The 27,491-nt window shown below is 46.0% G+C and overlaps 1 protein-coding gene across 1 annotated transcript in view; it reads right to left on the reverse strand.

Moving 5' to 3' along the window:
- Positions 1-11,630: 11,630 nt before the first annotated feature.
- RPS4X (ribosomal protein S4 X-linked) overlaps positions 11,631-27,491 on the reverse strand; it is a 32,228-nt gene continuing 16,367 nt past the window's right edge. The window contains exon 8 of the mRNA XM_081080872.1: positions 11,631-11,649. The gene's annotated coding sequence lies outside the window, so the exon portion shown is untranslated. The remainder of the gene's footprint in view (positions 11,650-27,491) is intronic.

Here is a 27,491-nt window from a genome sequence, read left to right on the forward strand (position 1 = left end):
ACCCTCGCCCAGCGGGGCTTGACAAGGACCTCAGGGCGCACCCCCAGCCCAGAGGGGCTTGATGGGGGACCTCAGGCCATGCCCCCGCCCCAGCACTAGGCCAGGTGACCTGAGGCCACGCCTCCCAACCCAGCGGGGCTTGACAGTGGTGGGGCCAGCCAGGCCTGGATCTAGCCCAATGGGGGTGGGGCTGGCCAGGTCTGGGTCTTGCACAATTTCGAGGTGCATGAGGGTGGGCAGGGACTTGACTTTGGTTCCCGTGGTGCACCCCAGACTCTGACAGGAGGAAGATTTTCATATATATCTTACTAATTTTCTTTCATCTCTGACACTTCTATTATAGAGAAAGGGCAAATAGCAATATTAAAATATTTCCTCTAATTAATTCCCTTTTAATGTGCATGAATTTCCTGCACTGTGTCACTAGTATGTTCATATGGCTTTAGGCCCTCTCTCAAGAGGGCTTTTAATATACTACTACTACCCCCTTTTTCCGACATGAAAACTGAGGCTCAGAAAAAAAGGTGGCTTTGCCTAAGTTCCCAGAGCTGGGAAATGGCAGAGCCAGAATTAAATACCAGCTCTATGTGGACATAGGTCTGTGCTCCTTTACTGTAACCCGCTACCTAATGGAAAGAAAAGGGAAGTGATAGGAAATGAGATGGATGAGATCGTTGGAGACCAGTTTGGAAAGAGTTTGTTTACTCTGCTAAAGTGTTTGAATCAAGCCTACAATGGAGGCAAGACAGTCTCTTCAATAAATGGTGTTGGGAAAATTGAACAGATACATGTAAAAAATGAAACTAGGCCACCAACTTACACCATGCACAAGAATAAACTCAAAATGGATAAAAGACCTAAATGTAAATCAGGAAACCATAAAAATCCTAGAAGAAACCATAGGCAGCTAAATCTCAGACATCTCGCATAGCAATATGTTTATAGATACATCTTCTATGGCAAAGGAAACTAAGAAGAAAATAAACAAATGGGACTACATCAAAATAAAAAAAACTTCTGCACTAAAAGAAACCATCAACAAAACGAAAAGGGAGCCCACTGTGTGGGAGAATATATTTGGCAATGATACATCTGATAAAGGGTTAATATCCAAAATATATAAGGAACTTATGCAACTTAACAAAAGGAAGACAATCTGATTTAAAAATGGGCAAAGGACCTAATTATACACTTCTCCAAAGTGGGCATACAGATGGCCAAGAGACATATGAAACAATGCTCAGGGGGAGAACCAAGATGGCGGCATAGGTTAACGCCGGAGTTTGCTGCCTTGAACAACTACTTCAAAAGTGAAACTAAAAGATGGAATGGACATCACCCAGAACCACAGGAACGCTGGCTGAGTGGAAGTCCTACAACGAGGAGGAAAGAGAAACGCATACGGACACTCAGAGGAGGCGCAGTGCTGAAGTCAAATTCTGAGGTGCGGAGTGTGCGGAGCGGGCTGGCGGCGGAGGGCGCGGTTGGCGTTTTCAATCGGGAGGGAGTCACAGACTCTGAGCTCCAGATCCCGGCGAGTCTTTAGGGACCCAGACTCAAACGGGAGAAGCGGGACTGTCTGGATTTGGTCAGAGCAAGTGCAGCTTTCTCTCCGAGGTTTGCAGCGGTTGCTGGGACTCAGAGAGGCAGAGCCCCTGGGGACAGGACTGAGAGCCACCATAACTGCTCTCTCCAGCCCATCCTGTTGATCCTGTGCGACCTGCCCCGCCCAAGCCCTGCACAGAGGCATTTGCCGGATAGCCTCAGGCAAAGGCTAGATTAGCACCTCCCTAGAGGACAGAAGTTCTCTCACTGCAGACACAGCTGATTCTCACAGCCACTTGGCCTGGAGGTCAAACCCTCCCTGGTATTAGCTACAACAATCAAGGCTTAACTACAAGACTGCGCACAAAGACCACTAGGGGGTGCACCAAGGAAGCATAACAAAATGCGGAGACAAAGAAACAGGACAAAATTGTCAATGGAAGATATAGAGTTCAGAACCACACTTTTAAGGTCTCTCAAGAACTGTTTAGAAGCCGCTGATAAACTTAATGAGATCTACAAGAAAACTAATGAGACCCTCGATGTTATGATGGGGAACCAACTAGAAATTAAGCATACACGGACTGAAATAACGAATATTATACTGACTCCCGACAGCAGACCAGAGGAGCGCAAGAATCAAGTCAATGATTTCAAATGCGAGGAAGCAAAAAACACCCAAGCAGAGGGGCGGAATGAAAAAAGAATCCAAAAATGCGAGGATAGCGTAAGGAGCCTCTGGGACAGCTTCAAGTGTACCAACACCAGAATTATAGGGGTGCCAGAAGATGAGAGAGAGCAAGATATTGAAAACCTATTTGAAGAAATAATGACAGAAAACTTCCCCCACCTGGTGAAAGAAATGGACTTACAGGTCCAAGAAGCTCAGAGAACCCCAAACAAAAGGAATCCAAAGAAGACCACACCAAGACACATCATAATTAAAATGCCAAGAGCAAAAGATAAAGAGAGAATCTTAAAAGCAGCAAGAGCAAAAAAGTCAGTTACCTACAAGGGAATACCCATACGACTGTCAGCTGATTTCTCAACAGAAACCATGCAGGCCAGAAGGGAGTGGCAAGAAATATTCAAAGTGATGAATACCAAGAACCTACATCCAAGATTACTTTATCCAGCAAAGCTATCATTCAGAATTGAAGGTCAGATAAAGAGCTTCACAGATAAGGAAAAGCTAAAGGAGTTCATCACCACCAAACCAGGATTATATGAAATGCTGAAAGGTATCCTTTAAGAAGAGGAAGAGGAAGAAAAAGGTAAAGATACAAATTACAAACAACAAATATGCATCTATCAACAAGTGAATCTAAGAATCAAGTGAATAAATAATCTGATGAACAGAATGAACTGGTGATTATAATAGAATCAGGGACATAGAAAGGGAATGGACTGACTATTCTTGTGTGGGGGGGAAAGGGGTGTGGGAGATGCGGGAAGAGACTGGACAAAAATCGTGCACCTATGGATGAGGACAGTGGGTGGGGAGTGAGGGCGGAGGGTGGGGCAGGAACTGAGAGGAGGGGACTTATGGGGGGAAAAAAGAGGAACAAATGTAATAATCTGAACAATAAAGATTTAATTAAAAAAAACAATGCTCAAAGTCACTGATCATTAGAGAGATGCAAATTAAAACGACAATGTGGTATCACTTCACACCTGTCAGCATGGCTACTATTAACAAATCAAGAAATGACACGTGCGAGGGAGGATGTGAAGGGGAACCCTAGTTCACTACTGGAGGGAATGCAGACTGGTGCAGCCATTATGGACAACAGTATGGAGTTTCCTCAAAAAAAGTAAATATGGAACTGCCATTTGACACAGGGATCCCACTTCTGGAAATATATCCTAAGAGACCTGAAACACCAATCAAAAAGAATGTATGCACCCCTATGTTCATAGCAGCACAATTTACAATAGCTAAGATCTGAATACAGCCCAAGTGCCCATCAGTAGATGAATGGATAAGAAAGCTGTGGTGCATTTATACCATGGAATACTATGCAGCAGTAAAGAAGAAGAAGCTCTTACCATTTCAGACAGCATGGAGGGACCTGGAGAGTATCGTGCTAAGTGAAATAACTCAGTTCAGAGAAAGTCAAGTATCGCATGATCTCACTCACATGTGAAATTAACAAAATAAACTGGTGAACGGAGTGGATCCAGAGACATGGAAGCATGGACCAGAGTGAGGAATCTCAGAGGGAAGGCGGGTGAGGGTGGATGGGTAGGAGGTAATCAACCAAAGATCTTGTATGCATATATGCATAACCCATGGACACAGACAGTGGGGTGGTGAGGGCCTGGGGTGGGGGAGGGCTGTAGGGGGCCGATGGGGGAAAAAGGGGACATATGTAATACTTTCAACAACAAAGATTTTTAAAAATAAAGTGTTTGAATCACTTCTTTTCTGGAGGCAATTTTGGACTGCCGTAGGTCAAGAGTGCAGGTGCCCTGGGTACCCAAAGGATGAGTGAGGTGAGAAGGGATGGTGGGGAGAATTCCACGGAAAGGAAAAGAGAGATGGGAGCACAATAATCTTTATCGTAAGTCTGAGGAAGGCCATCTCTAGTTGTGCTTTTAGCTCAGTGTCTGCCATCATCACTTATATCCTTGGAACTGTTGAGAACTCAAGATGAAGCAAAACAGAACCCCAATTGCTCTCTTAGGCAGCTGCCCTTCTGTGGTCTGTGGAGAAAAGCTAAAAGGAATTCTCTCGGGAATTCCTGCTTTCCTACTGGCAGTGATCCCCAAAGGCCCTAATCAGTGGGAAGAAAAGACCAACCCTTGGCTTGCCTGCCCTTAGGTTATTGGATTTTTCTCAGGTGCCATTTTCACACGGCCACAGTACTCCCCTCTTCTTTAAATCCACTAAATCCTCCAGCTCTCTTTCCCTCCACCTCAGTCCTTAAGTAGCTGCCCTTTTCGGTACATTCTGGTGTCCCAGCTCCCACCCCAGGGTGCCAATGACCCAGAAAAATCACCACCTAGTCCTCCTTTGTAAATGGTCACACACATTCACAGACCCAAAATAAGAGAAAAGTTGGGGAGGATTTAGAGTAGGTAAATGGGGGAAATAAAAGAGAATCAAAATAATAGTTACTACTATATCCCATTTATGTTGTCAATCCCTGTATAAAGCACTTTTTCTTATAGTAACTCTCCTGGCTGTTCCTCATTTCACATCTACCCTGAAGTGAGGACTCTCATTCCCCCAGCTTTTCTCAAGGGAATGGGGTTTTAAAAGCCTTCCCTAATTATTGTTAATTTTTAAGTGTTTTAATGGTATTGTTGTATTTTTTAAAGTCCTTATCTGCTAGACATACATAATGGAGTATTTTCAGATAAAATGATATGACACCTGAGATTCACATTAAAATACTCCAGTAGGAAGAAAAATGAGAGAGGAGCAGATGAACATAGTTTGGCAAAATATTGATAATTGTTGAAGCTTGTTACAGAGGTTCATTATCCTGGACTCTCTACTTCTCTGCATGTTTAAAAATTTCCATTATAATTTAAAAAAACAACAACACCTTTTCTATCTGTTCTGCAAATTACACTGAGTCACCCACTCACAGACCAGAAATAAGATAATGAGGTCTGAAAAAAAAAAAGATAATGAGGTCTGGTGGGAGAGTTCAGAATGGGTAAGTGGAGGGATGGATGAGGCAAAATAAGAACAATAGGTATTACTAATATAGCACTTGAATGCCAGGCTTTGTTCTACACACTTTATAGATATTAAATCTTTTAATCCTCACAACAACCTTGTTAGGCAGTATATACTACTATTATCCTCCCTTTAAAGATAAGGAAACTGAGGCACAGAAAGATTGAATAAATTGCACAAATTTACACAGCTTGTGAGTCATAAAGCTGGAGTCCAAACCCAGGCAGTCTGGATTTGACTTTTTGCTCCTAAATACTATGCTAGTTAGATATATAAAGCAGCTGATAGATGAAGGAGGGATTCACTTATCCATTTACTTTTTCATTTATTTAATAAATACGTGTTGAGCTTTACAAGATGGTCAGGCAAGGATCTGGATGCTGTGATACAGTGGTGAGCAAAACAGACAGGTCTTTGCTATCAAGGAGTTTATGGTGGGGAGAGAGTTCATGTGAAACAATAATCCCACAACATGTGAAAAATTGCAAACCATGATGAGGGCTCACAAAGAAAACTCCAGGGAGTTCTGAGAACATATGATGAAGTACCTGACACAGTCTGGCAGGCCTGGGAAAGGTTTCTCTGAGGAAGTAACATATGAGCTGAGGGCTGAAGGATAAGGAGGAGTTAACTAAACAAAAAAGGGAAGGGAAGAACATTTCAGACAGAGGGAAGAGCATGACCAAAGGCCCCGAGGTAGAAGAGAACTTGATGCATGTGAAGAACTGAAAAGGCTAAGGTAGTTGGAGTAAAGCCTAGAAAGCTAGAGTTGGAAGTTTTTTGGAGTCCAATCAATGTCACAAGTGAGAGAACTGCCACTGGGAAAGAAGGAAGTGACTGGCCCAAGGTGACACTCTGAATCAGTGGCAGAAACAGGACTTAAACCCAGCTCAGTGCTCTTATCATCACAGACCATTGCTTTCCTGTATATGAGGAGGAAGGCCAACTGGTGTCAGTAAAATGTTACTCCGGGAGAATGAGATATGGAGAGAGTGTTTTTGGAGATAGGTATAAATAACCAAATTAAGTCTTCATGGGCAAGGCAATCAAGAGTGGGTTTAGGCCTTAGCCGGTTGCTCAGTGGTTAGAACGTCAGCCCAAGGCTCATGGGTTTGATTCCACTCAAGGGCATGTACCTAAATTGCAAGCTCAATCCCCAGCTCCAGTCAGGGCACGTGAGGGAGGCAACCAATTGATATGTATCTCTCACATCGATGTTTCTCTCTCTGTCACTCTCCCCCTCCCTTCCACTTTCTCTCAAAAAAAAAAAAAATCAATGGAAAAAAATCCCTGCGTGAGAATTAACAACAACAAAAAAGAGTGAGTTTGGGGCAAAAAACAAAAGAAAGTGATTTGGAAATAGGAAAACTTTAATTTGCTTCCCAGTACCTAATTAGTCTTTTATCTCTCTATTTCTAGCTAGAGTTCTAAAGTGGGTGAAGTGTTGGGGAAAAGAGGAAAAGGGGACTGGAATGAGGTCTTAATCCCCTCCTTTGGGCCGAGAAGGGTCTACCCCAAGGGAAGCAGGACATAGGGGTGCTCTCTCAAGCTCTGCACCCAGCCTTGAGTCATCTTCAGCTCTGCCAGCAGGGGGAGTTGGAAACCAAATTTCCTAAGAATGGCAGCTGGCCTGGCATCTGCCATTCTTTTTTTTTTTTTTAATATTTTTTTTTATTGATTAAGATATTACATATGTGTACCCTCTACCCCCCCCCCCCCCGCTCATCCCCTCACCCCCCCCCCCCTGTTGTCCGTGTCCATTGGTTAGGCCTATATGCTTGCATATAAGTCCTTTGGTTGATCCTTCCCCCTTGCCCCCACCCTCCCCTACTTTCCCTCCAAGGCCCAACAGTCCAATCAAAGCCTCTCCGTCTCTGGATCAGTCCTTGTTCATCAGTTTATGTTGTTCATTATAATCCACAAGTAAGTGAGATCTTGTGGTATTTATCCGCTCTCCAGTTCCATCGATGCTGTGGCAAATGGTAAGAGTTCCTTTTTCTTCTTCCTCTTCTTAAAGAATACCTTTCAGCATTTCATATAATGCTGGTTTGGTGGTGATGAACTCCTTTAGCTTTTTCTTATCCGTGAAGCTCTTTATCTGACCTTCCATTCTGAATGATAGCTTTGCTGGATAAAGTAATCTTGGTTGCAGGTTCTTGCTATTCATCTCTTTGAATATTTCTTGCCACTCTCTTCTGGCCTGCATGGTTTCTGTTGAGAAATCAGCTGACAGCCGTATGGGTATCTGCCATTCTTATTGGAAACTAGTCAAGTCAGCCCAAGATGCCGTGGAAATTACAGGAACTGGGAGGGAAAAGGGAGCCAAGAGTTAGGACTATCTGCAGGGCCTTTGCACTAAATTGCAAAGTCTTTGATAACTGCCTTCTAAAACTGCCTCCCAGGGCTTAGGCTGAAGCAAGAACAAAATTTTTTAAAATATATTTTTATTGATTTCTGAGAGGAAGGGAGAGGGAGAGAGAGATAGAAAGATCAAAAATGAGAAAATGAGAGAGAATCATTGATTGGCTGCCTCCCGCATGCCCAGCACTGGGGATCAAGCCCTCAACCAGGGCATGTGCCCTTGACTGAATCGAACCTGGGACCCTTCAGTCCACAGGCCGATGCTCTATCCACTGAGCCAAACCGACTAGAACCCAAAGCTTTTTTTTTTTGACAGGACAGTGCTGCTGCACAAAACATAGCATTCTCCACTCCTCATCACTTCCAAAACTTCACAATTCTATCTCTAGCCTCATTCTCTCTCCTGAGTTTCAGACCTAGATGACCAACCGGCTACAGGACATGTCTTACTGGAAGCTCTCACCATGGCACTGAATTCATTTCCCACTCTCCCCTAGATCTGTTCCCTCAATATTCCCCATCTCACGAATAGCACTACCAATCCGTCAATTGTTCAAGTCAGACACTCAGAGGCATCTTTTCAATCCACCAGTAAGTCCTGTTGACTCAACCTCCAAAATACATCCCAAACCCAAACACTTCTTTCTGTCCCCACCGCTACCTTTCTGGTCAACATCAATATCATCTCTCCCCTGGCCTACTGCAATAGCCTCTTGACTTTCTTCCTATGTTTATTTGTGCCTGCTCCCCACTGTCTCTGCACCCAGAAATCAAAGTGATCTTTGAAAAACACAAAAATGATCATGTCATGGCCCTGTCTAAACCCTTCAAAGCTTCCTCCTTTCCCTCAAAATCAAGTCTTGACTCCTTGCCATGGCATACGAGGCCTTCCTGATCTAGTCCCTGACTGCTTCTTCCACCTTATGTTTCACTTCTTTACTGCTCCTACACACACACACACACACACACACACACACACACACACACACACCACTCTTCTCAAAGGGAACCATTTTCTTACTCAGATCTTGCCTCCAGGCCCTCTCACATGCTGTTTCCACTGCCTGGATTTTATTCCCTTCCTTTTTGTCTCACTATCCCTCCTATTGACTCCCCCTGCACCCCTCCACCCAGCTCTCAGCTCTGGTCCCTCTTGTTCTAGGGTCCTTCCATGATTCTTCCCAACAGTGTCCTCTGTGACACAATGTGACATACTTTGCTTTTATCCTTGGACTTAGTCCATAGAATGTGGCTTCCTGATAACCTCTCTGACTCCCCCATGATCATGTGAACTCTGTGAAGGACAGATGTCTTTTTCACAGTTACAGATTCACAGAACTTAGCTTAGTACCTACACATAGGAGTTGATAAGTAAATATTTGTTGGATGGATGGATGGATTTGTCAGTGTACTAATCTCTAAAAGGGAGCAATGGTCAACATGTTGGAGAGCTAGAATGAGGCCGGCCCTGGGTAGGATTGATATATCCAAAACACTAATGGGGACCAGAAACCAGGAAAGGGGAGTATACCCATCCCAGTCACTCCTCTTGCCAGCATTCCCCCTGTCTCCCTCTTGAACCTGCCCTCAAGACAGACCTGGAAATAGCTTAGAGAAATCTGAGTTACACTCAGGAATGTGGCATTCCTTTTCTATTCCCTACTCACATCTTGTGCTAGGACAAAACCACCCATGCTTGGCTGGGAAATGGATGGGATCCAGCCAGTGCCTAGTGTTGGTGGATTCTCCAGATGCCCTATACCCATTTGTTCCCCAGGTCAAGGACATTTCTGGGAGCTTCCCATGAATTCCCCCTCAGCTTCCTCATCCTCCTCCTGGAGCAGCAGAGAAACCCTTCCTTTACTGCATGGGCGCCTCTCCACCAGATGGAGTCAAGGCTCTTCTCCGGTGCCTGCCCAGGAGGACACTCCCAGGGAGCACCTAATCTTAACCTTTGTGGTCCTCTTCCCTTCCTCTTTGGCACTAAAAGAGACAGACAGTAAAAACTATGAGCTCTTAAAGAGGGGAGTGAGGGTTACATTTTTCTACAGCCCTTCAAAGGCCTTGACTCCCTGCCCAGATCTGAGTCAGGAACTGTATGTCCCAAAGAATTGGCTTCCAAGTCATCTTCTCTGAGCTTAAAGACCCTAGGTGCCCTCTTGGGATGCTCTGTTCAAATTAGCCAAGAAGGGCAGGTGAGGATGACACAGCAGGAGGGACATTGGCCAATATAGGCTTCAGAAGGTACGGAGGAAAGGGGCAGATAAATAACACCAGAGCATATTGAGGGCAAGGTAAATCCCCAAGCATAGGGCTCAGCTGCACTGCTCCCAGAGCCAAAACTTCACAGCTCCCATTTCAAGGGAACTAATGGCTTGTGAACACTTACCTTATGCCATGCACTTCCTCCACAAGTGAGAAGTTACTGTTCTCCTTTACCAGTCACAGGAACCAAGACTCAGAGAGAGGTTAAGTGTGTTATGCAATGTCATGTAGCAAATACACAGCAAATTCCAAGAGATCAGGACCAGGCTGTCAATTCCAAGCCTCATCTGAATGGTTGCTGAGGCTGCTAGAAAATGATTCTTCTTTTCAGTGAGCATGTAGGCAGCCTGAGGACAATGGCAGGGAGGAGAAACAGAAAATCACACTCCTATACCTAGGACATAGCTTGCTCCATACAGGAGAAACATATCTTTGTCCCTTTGATACAACCATCTCCAGGTGGTGGGAATGGGTCAGACAATAAGAGCCGTTTCAACTCTGGCAGGTGTTTCTCAGTGGTTAGAGGGTCGGCTCACACACCAAAAGGTCGCAGATTTGATTCCTGGTGAAGGGCATGTATCTGGGTTGCAGGTTCGCTCCTCACTTTCCCTCACCCCCACCCCACCCCCACCCCCCATCGGGGCATGTGCATGAGGCAACCATCAATGTGTCTCTCTCACATTGATGTTTCTCTCTCCACTCCCTTCCATTCTCTCTGAAAAGCAATGGGAAAAATAGCCTCAGGTGAGGATTAACAACAACAACAAAAAGATCAAGTTTCAGACATGGAAAATTTTACAGTGGAGACAAGAATAGAATTATCTATGGTCTCACATCAGAGGATAAGAGAACATTTCAGATTAATGGAACTGTCCAAAGCCAGACAGATCCAGCCCTCACTCCTAAAATCCCTCCAGCCATGGATATTCATGTGGATTGAAGAGCCAACCCTCAGGCACAGTTGCCAGGGGGGCAGATTTGGGGACACATAAAAGTAAAGAGCTTCTAGGACTGATCTTTAGTGAGCCAGGGGTTCATGTTAGAATCACTGGGGATCTTTTAAACAATAGTTATATTTACAATACATGTTTTTCATAGAGGACTAGCATCCAGAATATACAAAGAGCCCCGACAAATCAATAATAAAATAACAACCAAAAAATATGGGCAAAAGACTGGAACAGGCACTTTATGAGAGAGGATATGTGAATGAGATAAATACATGAAAAGATAATTAACATAATTAGTCATAAGGGAAATGCAATTTAAAACCCCGAGGAGATATTGTAACCAGACAAACAATGGGTCCGTGCTGCCTGTCAGTACTTGAGCCAGTGAAGCAGAGACAGGGTTGAATCATATTCTATGAGCGTTTATTCCAGTACTCCTGGCAGTATGGGAGAGCAGCAGGTCAGCCACAGAAATATTCTCTGCAGCTCACCATATGCCAGTTGCTTATATAGCAAAAGCACAAAGGAAAAGTAGGCAAAAGGGCAGTTTACAGATATGCAAAAGAACTAGGGGCCTTCAAAGGGCTTAGTGATATGCAAGGGTTGGCATTACATGGGAAAATAGCCAAAGATAGTGCCAGATGGACAATTAACAGGTAAGCAGGCTGGAGCTCCACAAAGGCCTGCAGGTATGCCAAAAGGGCTGGGGATCTTCAAAGGTCTGGTGATTCTGGTTTCTGCAGCAAAGTTGTTCATCTTTCCATGATAACAGGCAGCTCCAAATAGGGAGGAAGGGCTGCATCTCCAGGTCAGCTCCAGCCAGGGTAGAAGTACCTTCTTTAATCAGAATAAAACAATCATGGCTAACAGAGCATGATTAATATTTCTTACAATACTAGCTGGTTCCCCAAATTCTATTGCTGCCCCTTTTCAATACCACTATGTATCCATGAGAACTGCTACAATTAAAAAAACAGATAGCTCACCCTAGCCAGTTTTCTCAGTGGTTAGAGCAGGGGTCCTCAAACTACAGCCCTCGGGCCACATGCAAATACAAATATTGTATGTGTTCCCGTTTTGTTTTTTTACTTCAAAATAAGATATGTGCAGTGTGCATACGAATTTGTTCATAGTTTTTTTTTAAACTATAGTCCGGCCCTCCCACAGTCTGAGGGACAGTGAACTGGCCCCCTGTTTAAAAAGTTTGAGGACCCCTGGGTTAGAGCATCGGCCTGTGGACTGAAGGGTCCTGGTTTGATTCAGGTCAAGGGCATGTACCTTGGTTGCAGGCTCCATTCTGGTCGGGGCACATGTGGGAGGCAGCCAATTGATGTGTCTCTCTCACATCAATGTTTCTCTCTCTCTGTCTCTCCCCCTCCCTCACACTCTCTCTAAAAATCAATGGGAAAAATGCCCTTAGGTGAGGATTAACAAAATAATAATAATAATAAGCTATATATAAAAGGCTAATATGCAAAGTGTCCCCTCTGGAATTCAACCGGGAGATTGAGAGTTCGATCACTCACTATAATGCACACTAACCACCAGGGGGTGGCATGGAATGAAGGAAGGCCCCAGCCAGCAGCCAGGGAAGGAAGGCCCTGGCTGGCAGCAGGAAGTCCCCTATCAGCCCTAATAGCTGGCCAGGCCTAGGGAACCTACCTGTGTATGAATTTCATGCACTGGGTCTCTAGTAATACTAATAATCCTATCTAATAAAAGAGAAACATGCAAATTGGTGTCACTCCGCTACCCTTCCCATTGGCTAATCAGGGTGATATGCAAATTAACTGCCAGCCAAGATGGCGGCCGGCAACCAGCGAACATGAGGCTTGATTGCTTCAGTGATGGAGGACTCCAACGTTCCCCGCCTGCTCCTGCCGGCCTCTGAGCTTGCAGTTTGAAACATTGTTACAAATATAGAAGCTAAACAAAACCCCAGAAACCTGCTTTCAGCCAGCCGGGATCTCAGAGCTGGAGTTGAAACAGTGTTTTGATTATAGAACCCAAACAAACCAGATACCTGCTTTCAGCAGCCGAGGCCTAAGAGCTGGAAACAAGCATCAGAGCTAAAGCTGGCCCAGAATAAAAAAAAAGAAGAAGAAAAGGAGCGGTTGGGAGCTTCAGTCACCCGCCAGCCTGAAAACAGCCCTCAGCCCCTGACCCAGACTGGCCAGGCACCCCAGTGGGGACCCCCACCCTGAAGGGTGTGTGACCAGCTGCAAACAGCCATCATCCCCTCATCTAGGCTGGCCAGACACTCCAGTGGGGACCCCCACCCTGATCCAGGACACCCTTCAGTGCAAACCAGCTGGCCCCCACCCGTGCACCAGGCCTCTATCCTATATAGTAAAAGGGTAATATGCCTCTCAGCACCGGGATCAGCGGAGCCGCGAGGCCTCCCCGCACCGGGATCAGCATGACAGGGGGCAGCGCCCAAACCCCCTGATCACCCTGTGGCTCTGTGTGTGACAGGGGGCGGGGCCACAACCTCCCTATTGGTCCTGCTCCATTCGTGACAAGGGAAGGTGCCCCAACCCCCTGATCAGCCCTGCTCTGTGCCTGATAGGGGGGAGCTCCCCAACCCCTTGATCGCCCTGCAGCTCTGTGTGTGATAGGGTGCGGCGCCCCAACCCCCCCCCCCCACGGGCCCTGCTCTGTGTGTGACGGGGTAGAGCTATAACCTCCCCATCGGCCCTGCCCTGAGTGTGACAGTGGCGGCACCCCAACCCCCTGATCGGCCCTGCTCTGTGGGTGATAGAGGGTGGCGCCCCAACTGCCCCCCACGGGCCCTTCTCTGTGTGTGATGGGGTAGAGCCATAACCTCCCCAACGGCTCTGCCCTGAGTGTGACGAGGTGTGGCACCCCAACCCCCTGATCCGCCCTGCTCTGTGAGTGACAGTGGGGAGCTCCCCAACCCCCTGATCGGCCCTGCTCTGTGCGTGACAGGGGGTGGCACTCCAACCTCCCCATGGACCCTGACTTGAGTGTGACAGGGGGCGGTGCCCCAACCCCCCAATTGGCCCTACCCTGAGTGTGACTGAGGGTGGCATTGCAACCTCCCGATCTGCCCTGCTCTGTGCATGACAGGGGGCGGCACCCCAACTCCCTAATCAGCCCTGCCATGAGCCCAACCAGGGGCTGCACCTAGGGATTGGGCCTGCCCTCTGCCACCCGGGAGCAGGCCTAAGCCAGCAGGGCATTATCTCCCGAGGGGTCCCAGACTGCGAGAGGGCACAGGCCGGGCTGAGGGACCCCCCCTCCCCCCAGAGTGCACAAATTTTTGTGCACCGGGCCTCTAGTGATAAAATAAAAAGACAGATAGCCCTGGCCAGGTAGCTCAGTTGGTTAGAGTATTGGCCCAGTACACGAAGGTTGTGGGTTTGATTCCTGGTCAAGGTACATACAAGAATTAAGTAATGAATTTGTAAATAAGTGGAACTACATATAGATGTTTCTCTCTCTCTCCCTCTATTTTTAAAATCAATCAAATTTTTTTAAAAAAAGACAGACAATACAAAGTATTAGCAAGTATGTGAGACAACTGTAAACCTCATATTTTGCTGGTGGGGGTGCAAATTTGTGTAAGAACTTTGTAAAACTCTGTTTCAAATAAGTTCAACATAAATCCAGTAATTCCATCACAAGAGAAACGAGTGCATGTGCCCACACAAAGACTGGGATCAACTCAGGATGTGTAAATGGCTAAACAAACTTTGGTATATCCATACAAGGAATATTGCCCAGCAACAAAAGGAATGAACTACTGATCAGTGCAACAATTCGGATGAATCTCAAAGGCATTATGCTACGTGAAAGGAGCCAATCTCAATACGTTACATACTGCTTAATTCCATTTATATACATTTGAAGAACAATCAAAATGAATCTAAAATAGAATCCAGAATGTTGGCTGCCTTTGGCAGGAGTGGGGCATTGCTTGGGGTGGTGGAAATGGTCTATGTTTTGTTTTGTGTGTGTTTTTTAAGATAGTGTTATTTTATTTTTAATATGTTTTTATTGATTTTTTTAGAGAGAGAGAGAGGAAGGGAGAGGGAGAGAAAGAGAGGAAAATTGATGAGAGAAAGAAGCATTGATCAGCTGTCTCCTGCACATCCCCTACTGGTGATTGAGCTGGAAACTCTGGGCATATGCCCTGACTGGAACTGAACCGTTGACCTCTCAGTGCATGAGCAACACTGGCCAGGGCAGTCTATGTTTATATTGGGGCAGTGGTTACACAGGTATCAACAATTATCGCAATTCCTTGAAGTATGCACTTAAGACTATGGATTTTACAGTATGTAAATTATACCTAAATTTTAAATTTTATGCCCAGGACACACCCCTAACTAATTAAATCAAAATCTCTAGAGGTGAAGCTTGGGCAAGGACATTTTAAAAAATCTTCCCAAGTGGGGACTCTTTCCCCCTCCCCATGTGGGAGTCTGTGCTATGAGATGCTTTCCCCTTCCCCAGGTGGGAGTCTGTACTTGTTCTTCAATAAAATTTCCACCTTTGCTATAAAAAAATAAAATAAAATAAAAAATCTTCCCAGGTTACACTAATGTGCTTCCAGTCTGGAAACACCTGATTAATATTACCATCACCTTTCCCTACCAACAGAGCCTCTCAGCCTCCTTTGTCACCCAGACTTTTCAACGGTGCTCATTGGCAAAAGTTCCTCCCACCATCAGCAGCAGAGGTAGAGAGATGGGAACAGAGGTGAGTGAAGGTAAGCACTTACCAATATATCTCTAAGGATGTTTTATATTAAAACATAAAGACATAATTTTACACTTCAAAATAGTCAAAATCATGAATTTAATGTAATGTGAATTTCATCTCAATTTTTAAAAATTCAAGAGTTTTCTCAGTTGTAGGGGCTGCGTATATTTCAATGTTAAGAGTGCACTTTATTTGACCAGTCCCCCTATTATAGATATTTCCGACTGTTATTACATTGTGGCAATAACTATCCTGGTGCATGCATTTTTTTGTGTGAATATGTGTGAGTATATTTGTAGGATAATTTCACAAAAATGAAATTGTTGGGTCAAAGTGTATGTGTCTTTTTCATTTTCATAGAAACTGCTAAATTGTCATCTATAAGGGATGAGGGAACTTACATTCCCTTCAACAATATGTGAGGGTACGCCTGTTTCCCCACCTTTGTCAACAATGTTTTTCAACCTTTTGATTTTCACTCTTCTGATTATTAAAACATGGAACCTTGTAGTTTTCTTTACTGAGCTTCACTGAGACAGGTCAAGAGCATTCATGGAGAGCAAGGGGTAGTTTTGGAGGCAGAAAGGGAGGCAGTTATCTCCCCATGTTTCTGTTTTGGCCTAGTGACTTGGCCCCATCTAAATCTCATCCTGTTAATTTCACCTCAACCTCATTGGCTTTCTTTCTCTTCTTGGAACAACCAAGCCCATTTCTACCACAGGGTCTTTACATTTGCTATTCCCTGTGCCAGCAACACTGTCCCCTAAAATCTTAGCATGGCTCGCTCCTTCTTATTGTTCATATCTCAGCAATCTCTCCTGCGAGGTATTTCCTGCCCCATCTTCTTTTAAAAAATATATATTTTATTGATTTCAGAAAGGAAGGGCGAGGGAGAGAAACATCAATGATAAATGAGAACCATTGATCAACTGCTTCCTGCACGTGGCACACAGGGGTCGAGCCCACAATCCAGGCATATGGAACCATGATTTCCTGGTCCATAGATCAATGTTCAACCACTGAGCCACGCCTGGCCAGATCTGACCCATCTTTTTTAAGGTAGCTACCCCACCTCCCTCATCCTATTTATCTCCTTTAGAGCCCTTACTACTGATGAGGAAAATAAGATATTTTGGTGGTGGTGGTGGGGGGGGGGGTTAAGGAGACCAGCAGCCTGACTCTGTATTTAGTTAATTAGTATCCCTAAGGCACATTCCTGTTAGCCTCTAGCCTCTAGTCCAGGGGTGGGCAAACTTTTTGACTCGAGGGCCACAATGGGTTCTTAAACTGGACTGGAGGGCCGGAACAAAAGCATGGATGGAGTGTTTGTGTGAACTAATATAAATTCAAAGTAAACATCTACACTAATAAAAGAGAAAAATGGTAATTGGCGTACAGCGATACCTTTTTCATTGTCTAATCAGGGCTATATGCAAATTAACTGCCAACTAAGATTGGCAGTTAACTGCCAACAAGATGGCGGCTAATTTGCATATGTAGGCACAATGCAGGGAGGCGAAAGGGAAAGCAGGAAGAAGCCCCCTGCCACTGACAGTGATCTGAAACCCAGGGGGGAGCTAAGAGCTGGGGGGCAGGGCAAAGGCGGCCCTGGGGCCGCCTTTGCCCTGCCCCCAGCCACGATAGGAGAATCAGGCGCCTTTTCCGCACTGGCCAGTGATAGCAGGAAGTAGGGGTGGAGCCAGCGATGGGAGCTGGGCACGGTCGAAGCTGGCAGTCCCAGGAGCTAGGGGTCCCTTGCCTGGGCCTAAAGCGAAGCCCACGATCGCAGCGCCCCCCGCTGCCACTGCAGGTCCCCGCTGCCCGGGCCGGACGCCTCAGCCAGAGGCGTTAGGCCTGGGCAGGGGCGGAGCCTGCAACTGCGGGGAGCTGGGGGTCCCCTGCCCAGGCCTGACACCTCTGCCGGAGGCCTCAGGCCTGGTCAAGGGGCCGATCCGGTGATTGGTGATCAGAGGGTGATGAGGGTCAACTCCTCTGGCCGAGGCATCAGGCCTGGGTGGGGGGCGGAGCTGGGGATTGGGGGGATATGATGGTCCCCTTGCCCAGGACTGAAGCCTGGGTCAGAGGCGTCAGGCTTGGGCGGGGGGTGGAGCAAGCGATCAGAGGGAGATGGGGGTCCCCTGCCCAGGCATGATTCCTGGGCCAGAGGCCTCAGGCCTGGGCGGGGGCCAGAGCCAGTGATCGGGGGGAGATGGGGGTCCCCTGTCCAAGCCTGACACCTCTGGCGGAGGCGTCAGGCCTGGGCAAGGGGCCGATCAGGCGATCGGAGGGTGATGGGGGTCAACGCCTGAGGGCTCCCAGTATGTGAGAGGGGGCAGGCTGGGCTGAAGGACACTCTCCCCCCCCACACACACACCCAGTGCACGAATTTCGTGCACCGGGCCCCTAGTCATTACATAAAAGGGTACGGTCTTTTTTTTTTTTTAGTTTTATTCATTTCAAACGGGCCGGATCCGGCCTGCGGGCCATCGTTTGCCCATGGCTGCGCTGGTTACTGCCCCTTTCTCACTTATCTGGTCTTGCAAGACCTGTTTACCTAAATACTCACATTTTACAGAGGCCATAAACCATGAAGAGTACACAACCCCCAGAGGGGGTTATCAGCGCTGGTGCCAGGCCAGGCCAGGCCTTTAGGAATGGTCTCATGGCCCCCATCCCAACACACGGGGCTTTTTGTAAAGTCCGCGAAAGGTCTGGAAGTTTGACCCTTATTTGGGGGACAAAGAAACCAAAGGGTATAAAGAGACAGCTTCCTTCATATTGGCTTGCTCAGGATTTGGAAACAGGTTCCCCTGAGTCACGGTACTAGTACATCTGGAAATAAATGGGTTTTTCCTGTATCTCTGAGTACTCCTGTGTGTGTGTTTTCCGGTCGCCTGGTAAATTCTGTAACACTACAATTTACAAGTGTCTCCTTTCTCTGGTTACTTCAATATTGTCTGTTCCTCCTCTAGAACATTAGCTCTATGTCTGTGATGCCAATACCCCTGGCACATATGTGTTCAAAAAAATATTTGGAATGGCCCTAGCTGGTTTGGCTTAGTGGATAACGCATCAGCTTGCAGACTAAAGGGTCCTGGGTTCAATTCCTGGCACACGCCTGGGTTGCAGGTTTGATCTCCAGTATGGGGTGTGCAGGAAGCAGCCAACAATGATTTTCTCTCATCATTGATGTTTCTCCCTCCCTCTCTCCCTTCCTCTCTGAAATCAATAAAAATATAAAAAAAATATTTGGAATAAATGCATAGTTCCTAGTGCAGGGGTGGGAAACCCCTGGCATGCATGCCAAACATGGCACGCCAGTAACTTTTGCTGGCACGCAAAACCCTTTCTTATAATCTTCCATTTACAATTTTTGTGAACATTTGAATGACTTAAATATTAAATTACAAGGAACTGGCAAGACACTTGATGTTATGTTTGATTACATAAAGGCTTTTGAAAAGAAACTGGAAGTCTTTAAGAGGGATGTGGATGGTGAGAGATTTAGATATTTCCCAAACCTCAAGAGGCACATCAAAGACCTCCCAAAAGATGACAGAACAGACTGTCAAAGCCTTCAAAAGCTGTTTCTAAACATCATCAAGTCAACTATTGAGCAGTTCTTCTCAAGATTTGTGAAATTCAGAGAACTGGAAGAGACAGCAAAATTCATGAGGTTTCCAGACAGCATGAAACTGGAGGAACTAAACGTACAAATGTTTTCATGGATAGACATGGCTGACTTTGAAATGCAGTTGATTGAATTTCAGAGTAGCCCCATTTGGAAGCAGAAATTTATTGACCTTAGAGTTGACTTGGAAAATATTGAAAAAAAGCGATTAGAGACAGGAGTCCCAGAGAGAATTGTCGAAAACAAACTATTGAGGACTTGGAATGCCATTCCAGAAAATTTTTTCTGTTTAAAAAACTTTGCAACAGCGTTACTCTCCATGTTTTCATCCACATATGCTTGTGAATCTTTGTTCTCAGTGATGAATTTTGTTAAGTCTCATAATAGGAGTAGCCTGACAGATGAAAGTAGTAGCTCGTGCATATCTCTGAAGGTCACGAAATATAAACCTGATGTAAAATGTCATCAGTGATGCAGCAGCAAAAGTCCCACTGATAATATCAAACGGAGTCATAAAGTTTTCTGTTGGACTATCAGTGTACCTGTATACATTAAAAAATAAATGTAGGAGGAGAAACTAAGATGGCGGCATAGATAAACACCGGGAAATTGCCGCCTCCCACAACAATTGAAAAATACCGCAAAGGACAGAGCAGACATCATCCAGAACAACAGGAAGGCTGGCTGAGTGTAAATTCTACAACTAGAAGGAAAGAAAAGCATGCTGAGAGCCAGAGGAGCTGCGGAGGTGAAGTGCAGAGGTACGGCGGCTCGTGCGCACGCGGAAAGGGGGTGGCACCTGAGGACGTGGCTGTCTTTTTGAATCACAAGCTCCAGACTGCTCTGAACTCCGGTTCCGGCAAGTCTCTGGGGACCCAGGACTCATATGGGGAGAAGCTGGTCTGTCAGGCAGCGGGCGAACTTGAGGGCGGCTTTCCCTCAGAGGTGCTTGCAGCCGTTACCGGGACACTGAGACCGCGACTCCGGGTGGAGAATCAGCCATAGCTGCTTGCTCCGCCCTTTGATTCCCTGAGACCCCGCCCCACCCAGGCTGCGGCAGAGGCTTTTGCATGTGAATGTACCTAACTGCAGCTGAGCCAGGCAGACCCGGAACTTCCAAGAGAAGGCACAAGGCCCCGCAGCGGCTTGCATTGCTTCACAGCTGAGCCTCTTCGTGGCTCCTGCTGTGTGGCCTCAGTCAGGGGCTGAATTAGCACCTCCTTAGATCCAGGAGCCACTGTACCCGGTGGTCAGAGGGGGACCATCCAGATTGCAACTCCTCAGATCCATAAGGGACACACTCAGGGAGCAGACTCAGTGAGCACCAAAGCCCCACTGAAGCAAGTCTTGCCCCAGAAGGGTGTCTTCAGCACAGAAGTTCTCCCACTGCAGACACAGCTGATTCTCACAGCCAATTGGCCTGGAGTCAATTCCTCCCAGTGATCCTACAACAACCAAGGCACCAAGAGTGCACCAAGAGTGTCCACCCCAGGTAACTGGGGAGGCTGAGCCACTGGGCCCTACAGGACACCTGGTGTGCAGGGCCACTCTATCAACACAGGGAAGCAGCCAAAATGCGGAGACAAAGAAACAGGTCACAAATGGCAGAAATGGAGGAAAGCAAACGACTGGATATAGAGTTCAAGGCCACGTTTATAAGGTTTTTCAAGAATTTTATGGAAACCGCCGATAAATTTAATGAATCCCTCAATAAGTATAGTGAGACAATGGAGGACATGAAAAAGGACCAACTAGAAATTAAGCATACACTGACTGAAATAAAGAATAATATACAGAGATCCAACAGCAGACAAGAGGATCCCAAGAATCAAGTCAAAGATTTGAAATACAAAGAAACAAAAAATACCCAACCGAAAAAGAAAAAAGAAAAGAGATTCCAAAAATATGAAGATAGTGTAAGGAACCTCTGGGACAACTTCAAGCGTACCAACATCAGAATTATAGGGGTACCAGAAGGAGAGAGAGGGCAAGATATTGAAAACCTTTTTGAAGAAATAATGACAGAAAACTTCCCCTACCTGGTGAAAGAAATGGACTTACAAGTCCAGGAAGCGCAGAGAACCCCAAACAAAAGGAATCCAAAGAGGACCACACCAAGACACATCATAATTAAAATGCCAAGAGCAAAAGATAAAGAGAGAATCTTAAAACCAGCAAGAGAAAGACAGTCACTTACCTACAAGGGAGTACCCATATGACTGTCAGCTGATTTCTCAACAGAAACCATGCAGGCCAGAAGAGAGTGGCAAGAAATATTCAAAGTGATGAATAGCAAGAACCTGCAACCAAGATTACTTTATCCAGCAAAGCTATCATTCAGAATAGAAGGTCAGATAAAGAGCTTCACGGATAAGAAAAAGCTAAAGGAGTTCATCACCACCAAACCAGCATTATATGAAATGCTGAAAGGTATTCTTTAAGAAGAGGAAGAAGAAAAAGGAACTCTTACCATTTGCCACAGCATGGATGGAACTGGAGAGCGGATAAATACCACAGGATCTCACTCATTTGTGGAATATAATGAACAACATAAACTGATGAACAAGGACTGATCCAGAGACAGAGAGGCATTGATTGGACTGTCGGGCCTTGGAGGGAAGGTAGGGGAGGGTGGGGGTAAGGGGGAAAGATCAACCAAAGGGCTTATATGCAAGCATATAGGCCTAACCAATGGACACGGACAACGGGGGGGTGAGGGCATGAGGGGGGGGGGTAGAGGGTAATGTGGGGACAAGGACACATATGTAATATCTTAATCAATAAAAATATATTAAAAAATAAAAAAAATAAAAAATAAATAAATGTATTTTTCATCATCATATACTGTGTTTTTGTCGCTCGAATAAATTTTATTATTTCTTCAACGTTCTTCACATACGTACACCTTAAGAGATATCAAGTAGGTGTAACATGTTCTCATAAAATTAGGGTTGGCAGGCAGAAGAATTTTGAGTCAGAGATTTTGCTGGTTTTGGCACGCACTCACAAAAATTTGCCCACCCCTGTCCTAGTGCTTTCTTGTTTTCAAATCAGAAACTCAGATTTAGAAAGGGAGGAGGTAGTTGGAAAAGGAAGGGCTGCTTTTCAACTCCTTGAAGAGATCAAAACTGATTTTAAGGAGTTGAGGTCTATGTCCATCCAAATAATTCACAAAAAAGTCTTATCTATTCACTAACTAAAGCTCTCCTTGGAAACACAGAGAACATCTTTGAATTATCACGTGTCATTGCAGGCAATAAGACGGCCTTTCTTTTTCAATATTCTCTGCCTCAAATTTGTCACTAATTCCAGCTGGCCTCCTCCCAGTCAATCTGAATTACCGAAAAGCAGAGTGAATACAATTTAATCAGTAGCTCGGCCCCCACAGGATGAGCCGGCAGTGTCTCTGTGGGCTTCATCGCTAAAAGGTGTACAGGGGCCATGCTATTTGCACCGAATAAAAGAGCACCAGCAGGAACCTCACTCCTGTGACAGGGGAATCTGGCAGGCACTGGCTCAGGGCGCAAGACAGGCAGGGGGAGCCACAGAAAGGCGGGAGAATTGGGAAAGAAGACAACATGCGAAAAAGAATGGTCATATTGCTGATAGCCAGCCCTCGGTTTACAGTTTTACTAACTGTTCAGGCCATTATCTCAATTTCTGCTGGACAACAGCCTGCGTGCGAATTATTATTCCCTGTTGCCAACGGGGAACCCCAGGCTCAGAGAGGTGGCGGCGGCGAAAGCAGCGGCTCCCTGCTGCGCGTGCCCTTACCTGGCCCGCCTTCTCGGTGCTGTGCACACCCGCTCCCCACGCCTGATCTCCATCAGGGAGCACTGCGGCGCCAGGCTGTTGCTATGGCATTTCTGGAGTGTCACAAGTGCTCTGGAAGCATACACATCGACCTGCGTGAGACATAGCCCTGTGCAAAACAACTTCCAATTTACTCGCAATAATTACCACCTCCAGATAACTGCCTGTACTCAGGAAGGCCTGGGCGGGGGAAGGGAGGAAAAGGATAAGGAAGGAAGGGAGGTGGGCACACCGGGCTGACAGCCCCGGCCTAGACTGGGATTTCAGGGAGAGGTGGGTGAAAGCAGAGAGGTGATCTTCCTGAACCAGGTACTGAGGAGGCCTCTGCCCTGTGTGTTTTTGGAAACTAGAATGTTCTTCTGAATGGATCATAGCAAGGCAATTCATTCTAGATGTAGTGGGCATGTTTGCTGGTGGACACTTGGCCTGGCACTGGGGATGCAAAGGTCAGTTCCTGTGGTGGAGAGGCTTACAGACTCCTTCCTGGGAGACAAAAAACCTCACAAAAATAAAAAAAATAACCAAGACACCCAAGCAAGGTACAATTATAAGGGCCATCATTCACTCAACATATATTTATTAAGTACCCACTATATGCCAGGCATTGTGTTGAGGATACAGCAGTGAACAAAAAAGACAAAAATCTCAGCCCTCATGAAGTTTATGTTGGAGTGGAAGGAAACAACAAATTTTTTAAAGTAACAAAAGTACACTATTAATTGGTGTATTTTTTCTGGGTTCTCCAGAGAAACAGAGCCAACAGTATGTGTGTATACACCTGAAGAGATTTACTATAAGAATTGGCTCACGCAGTTTTGGAATCTAATTGCAAGATGTGCAGTGGGCAAGCTGGAGACCAAGGAGGTATCCAGGTGTCCTTTGCTTTTTAAAAGTTCACGTTACACCACTTTGTTTTTAGGAAAGGCCTGCATCATTGCCCTTTTATGGTAACTAAAGGAAATCCAAAGAGGATTTTAGCTTTTGTGAAAAAAGGTGAAAATAGTGTTTAGTATTTGTTTTGTTTGTAGTTGTGTTATGCCCAGATTTCAAGATCCCCAAGGAAACCACACCAGGGAACCAGCCAGTCCGATGCAAAAGCAGAGGGTCCTTTATTGAGCTAGCTAACTCGACTCCGCCTCCTGGCCAACGCAGCGACGGGAAGCAGAGTGCCCCCACCGTGGGAAAAACAGGGTTTTAATAGGGGGTGGAGTGAGGGGAGGGGAGCTGACTCTGGGCCCTGCCGATTGGCCAGGCGCCAGTCGGGTCTTCTTACACAGGATGTGGTCATCTCTATGGCGCGCACGTCCCTTGATTGTCATTGGTTAGTTTAAAGAAATCTCGGGCGTGGCCAGCAGGGGCCTGGGCTTCCGGGAAGAAGGTACTCTCCTGAGCACATGGCGGCTGCCCCAACATGGAGGGTAGGGGGCAAGATGGAGGGCATAGCCCTCGCCCTTTCAGTTGTAGAGGCAGTATGCATCCTGAGCAGGAGAGTGGCCCTGCCAGGCTCTTCCCCTGGAACTACACTCATCCTCTCAGCACCAAGCCATGGAGCTTTGAGCTGTGTCTGTGAGCATCTGTGCTTCCCTCATTTTATTTTCTGCATTTGTTAGCAAGATGTGTCCTAAGATAATTGCTCCTTCACTTTTATGCTCTTTTGACTTATGAAAGGTTTCATAGGAACTCTCTACTTTCAGATAGCAGGGGAAACCTGTATATAGTTCCAGTCCAAGTGCAAAGGCCCGAGACCCAGGAGAGCTGTTGGTGTAAATTACAGTCTGAGTCGAAGGCAGGAGACTGATGTCCCAGCTCCAAGACAGACAGAGAGAAAAATCTCCTTCTTATTCAACCTTTTTTTTAAAATCCTTACCCAAGGATATTTTTCCATTGATTTTTAGAGAGAGTGGAAAGGAGGAGGAGAGACAGACAGAAACACTGATGTGTGAGAGAGACCTTGATTGGTTGCCTCCCAAATGAGCCCTACCAGGGCATCAACTTGCAATTGGTATATGCCTTTGACTGGAGGCATGAACCTGAGACCCGTCAGTCCTCGGGCTGAAACTCTACCCACTGAGCAAACTGTCTAGGACAGGGGTGGGCAAACTTTTTGACTTGAGGGCCAAAATGGGTTCTTAAACTGGACCGGAGGGCCGAAACAAAAGCATGGATGAAGTGTTTGTGTGAACTAATATAAATTCAAAGTAAACATCATTACATAAAAGGGTACGGTCTTTTTTTTTTTTTTTTAGTTTTATTCATTTCAAATGGGCCGGATCCGGCCTGCGGGCCGTAGTTTGCCCACGGCTGGTCTAGGACCTTACTAAACTTTTTATTGTGTTCAGTTCTTCAATAGATTGGGTGAGGCCCACCCACATTGAGGAGAGAATCTGCTTTTCTCAATCTGTGGATTCAAATGTTAATCTCACCCAGAAACACCACTCATGCCCTCACCCCCACTATGGCACAGAAATTCCCAGTATAGCTAGGGGTTACTGAGCTCTGTGCTGTGTGAAGTCTCTCAATAAACATCTGTTTTGGCCACTGGCCAGGACAACCCCCCTCTCTGTAACTATACACACACTGATTGTGAACATATGGCCCCCAATGTGGTGGGGCTTTCCAAAAGACCTCCAGTCATCTTTGCCTTTTGGCCTGAATTGCCCTGGCCTGGGGCCTGCCACCAGGGCCCCCTTGCCCAAAATCATGAATTGGCTTACATGAGACCAATCAGCTCTTGTCAAGGACACCCCTCCCCCTGAACCACGAATACCAACCCCCCACCTCATGGGAGGCTTTGACAGCAGGCTGCCTGGGTTTCCATCCAGCCCCATCCCTATTGTGTTTTTTACTTCTCTGAGCCTTACTTTCCATCTCCACAAAGAATATAATGACACCTTCATCACAGGCTTGATGAGAGGCTCAAATGGAATTATCTGAGACTATGACTCAGAAGTTCTAAGAGCTGAAAAGATGTGAATTCTACCTTGACCTCTGCCCCCCTCCATACGCAATGCTATCATTAGGTGACTCAGAGGAAAACTTATACCAAACTGTAAAAAGGGGAAGAAAGTCTGACCAAGTTTGGATTTTTCCTGTGATGGCTCCTTTGGTAAAATTCTTGGAACTACCAACTATCATATTCTTTTCCCAGAAAGTTTTGTTGTTGTTCCAGCTTTCTGAATGCCCTAAGCATTTAAAAAAATACGTTTTTATTGGTTTCAATTTCAGAGAGAAAGGGAGAGGGAGTGAGAGATAGAAACATCAATGATGAGAGAAAACCATTGATCACCTGCCTCCTGCATGCCCCCTCCTCCCCCCCAACCACTAGGGATCAAGCCTGAAACCCAGGCATGTGCATAACTGGCTCATGGGTAGATGCTCAACTACTGAGCAACATCAGCCGGGCATGCCATAAGCATTTTTATTGAACAATCTGGCTCTGGAGAATATGGATTTGGAAACTGTAATAAGTCAGCCACATTTCCATTGGCCAGAATCAGCTAACACTCAATAGAGTTTTCTACCTGCCAGGGAATGTTCTAATTCATTTTACCCTTGCAACAAACCCGGTGAGGTTGGTACAACTATTGTCCCCTTTTTACAGATGGGAAAGCTGAGAATTGGGAGGGAAGGTGAATTGATTTGCCTAATGTTGAACAGCTAGTGAATGTTGGTGGAGATTTTGAACACAGACAGTCTTGCTGCAAAGGCCATATGCTTAATCACTGTGCTATACTGTCTCTTGTCACACATGTGAGAGACTTGTATCCCAAGGAGGGACTGGAAGCATTAGAGAGTGGGATTAACTTTAAGTAGCCTTTCCCATGGCTAGAGACCCAGCCCCAGGCCCTCATCCTCACTGCAAAATACACTAGTGCTCAAACTGGCAGTGGTGCCTGTTTGGGAAGGCACCTGTATATGAGAGGTTTGAACTAAATACCTTCCAAAGGTCCTCTCAATTCAAGGAGTTGAAGTGTCAGCTCTGTATCGGGTTTGCCAGCTGTCTGCTCCCATAGGAGGAAGAAGACCCTTTGCAGTGCCTAGCAAACCTTTTTCACCTTGTTCTCTCTCAAACAGAGGTGTGCACCTGCCCGTGCCTTTTTCACTAGGCACATCTGGGAGACCTTATTCTTCTACAGCTGGAATCAGCTTCTTTATTCTGATGATGGCCCAGACTTCCTCTTAGAGCTCTAGAAACATCTCTTCAGCTATCTCCCAGAGCTCTTCTCTGTAGTGTCTCTCATGGATCTCGGACTCCACCTGCATTGTGAATTCAATGGATGTCCGAAACTCTTTCTCCTTCCATGTTCCTCTTCTCGAGGAATGACTCTGCCATTTATCCATCTGCTTAAGCCAGAATCCCAGGAGTTATCCTTAAGTTTTCCTTGCCCTCACTCTCACATCCCATCAGGCACCAGGGCCTGTAAATGTGACCTCCTACGTATCTCATGAATCCACTCTTTGTACCTCTACCACTCCCTTTCTAGTTTAAGCCACCACCATCTGAGAG

The sequence above is a fragment of the Myotis nattereri genome (genome assembly GCF_964212035.1).
Source record: "Myotis nattereri genome assembly, chromosome: X".
Taxonomy (NCBI): domain Eukaryota; kingdom Metazoa; phylum Chordata; class Mammalia; order Chiroptera; family Vespertilionidae; genus Myotis; species Myotis nattereri.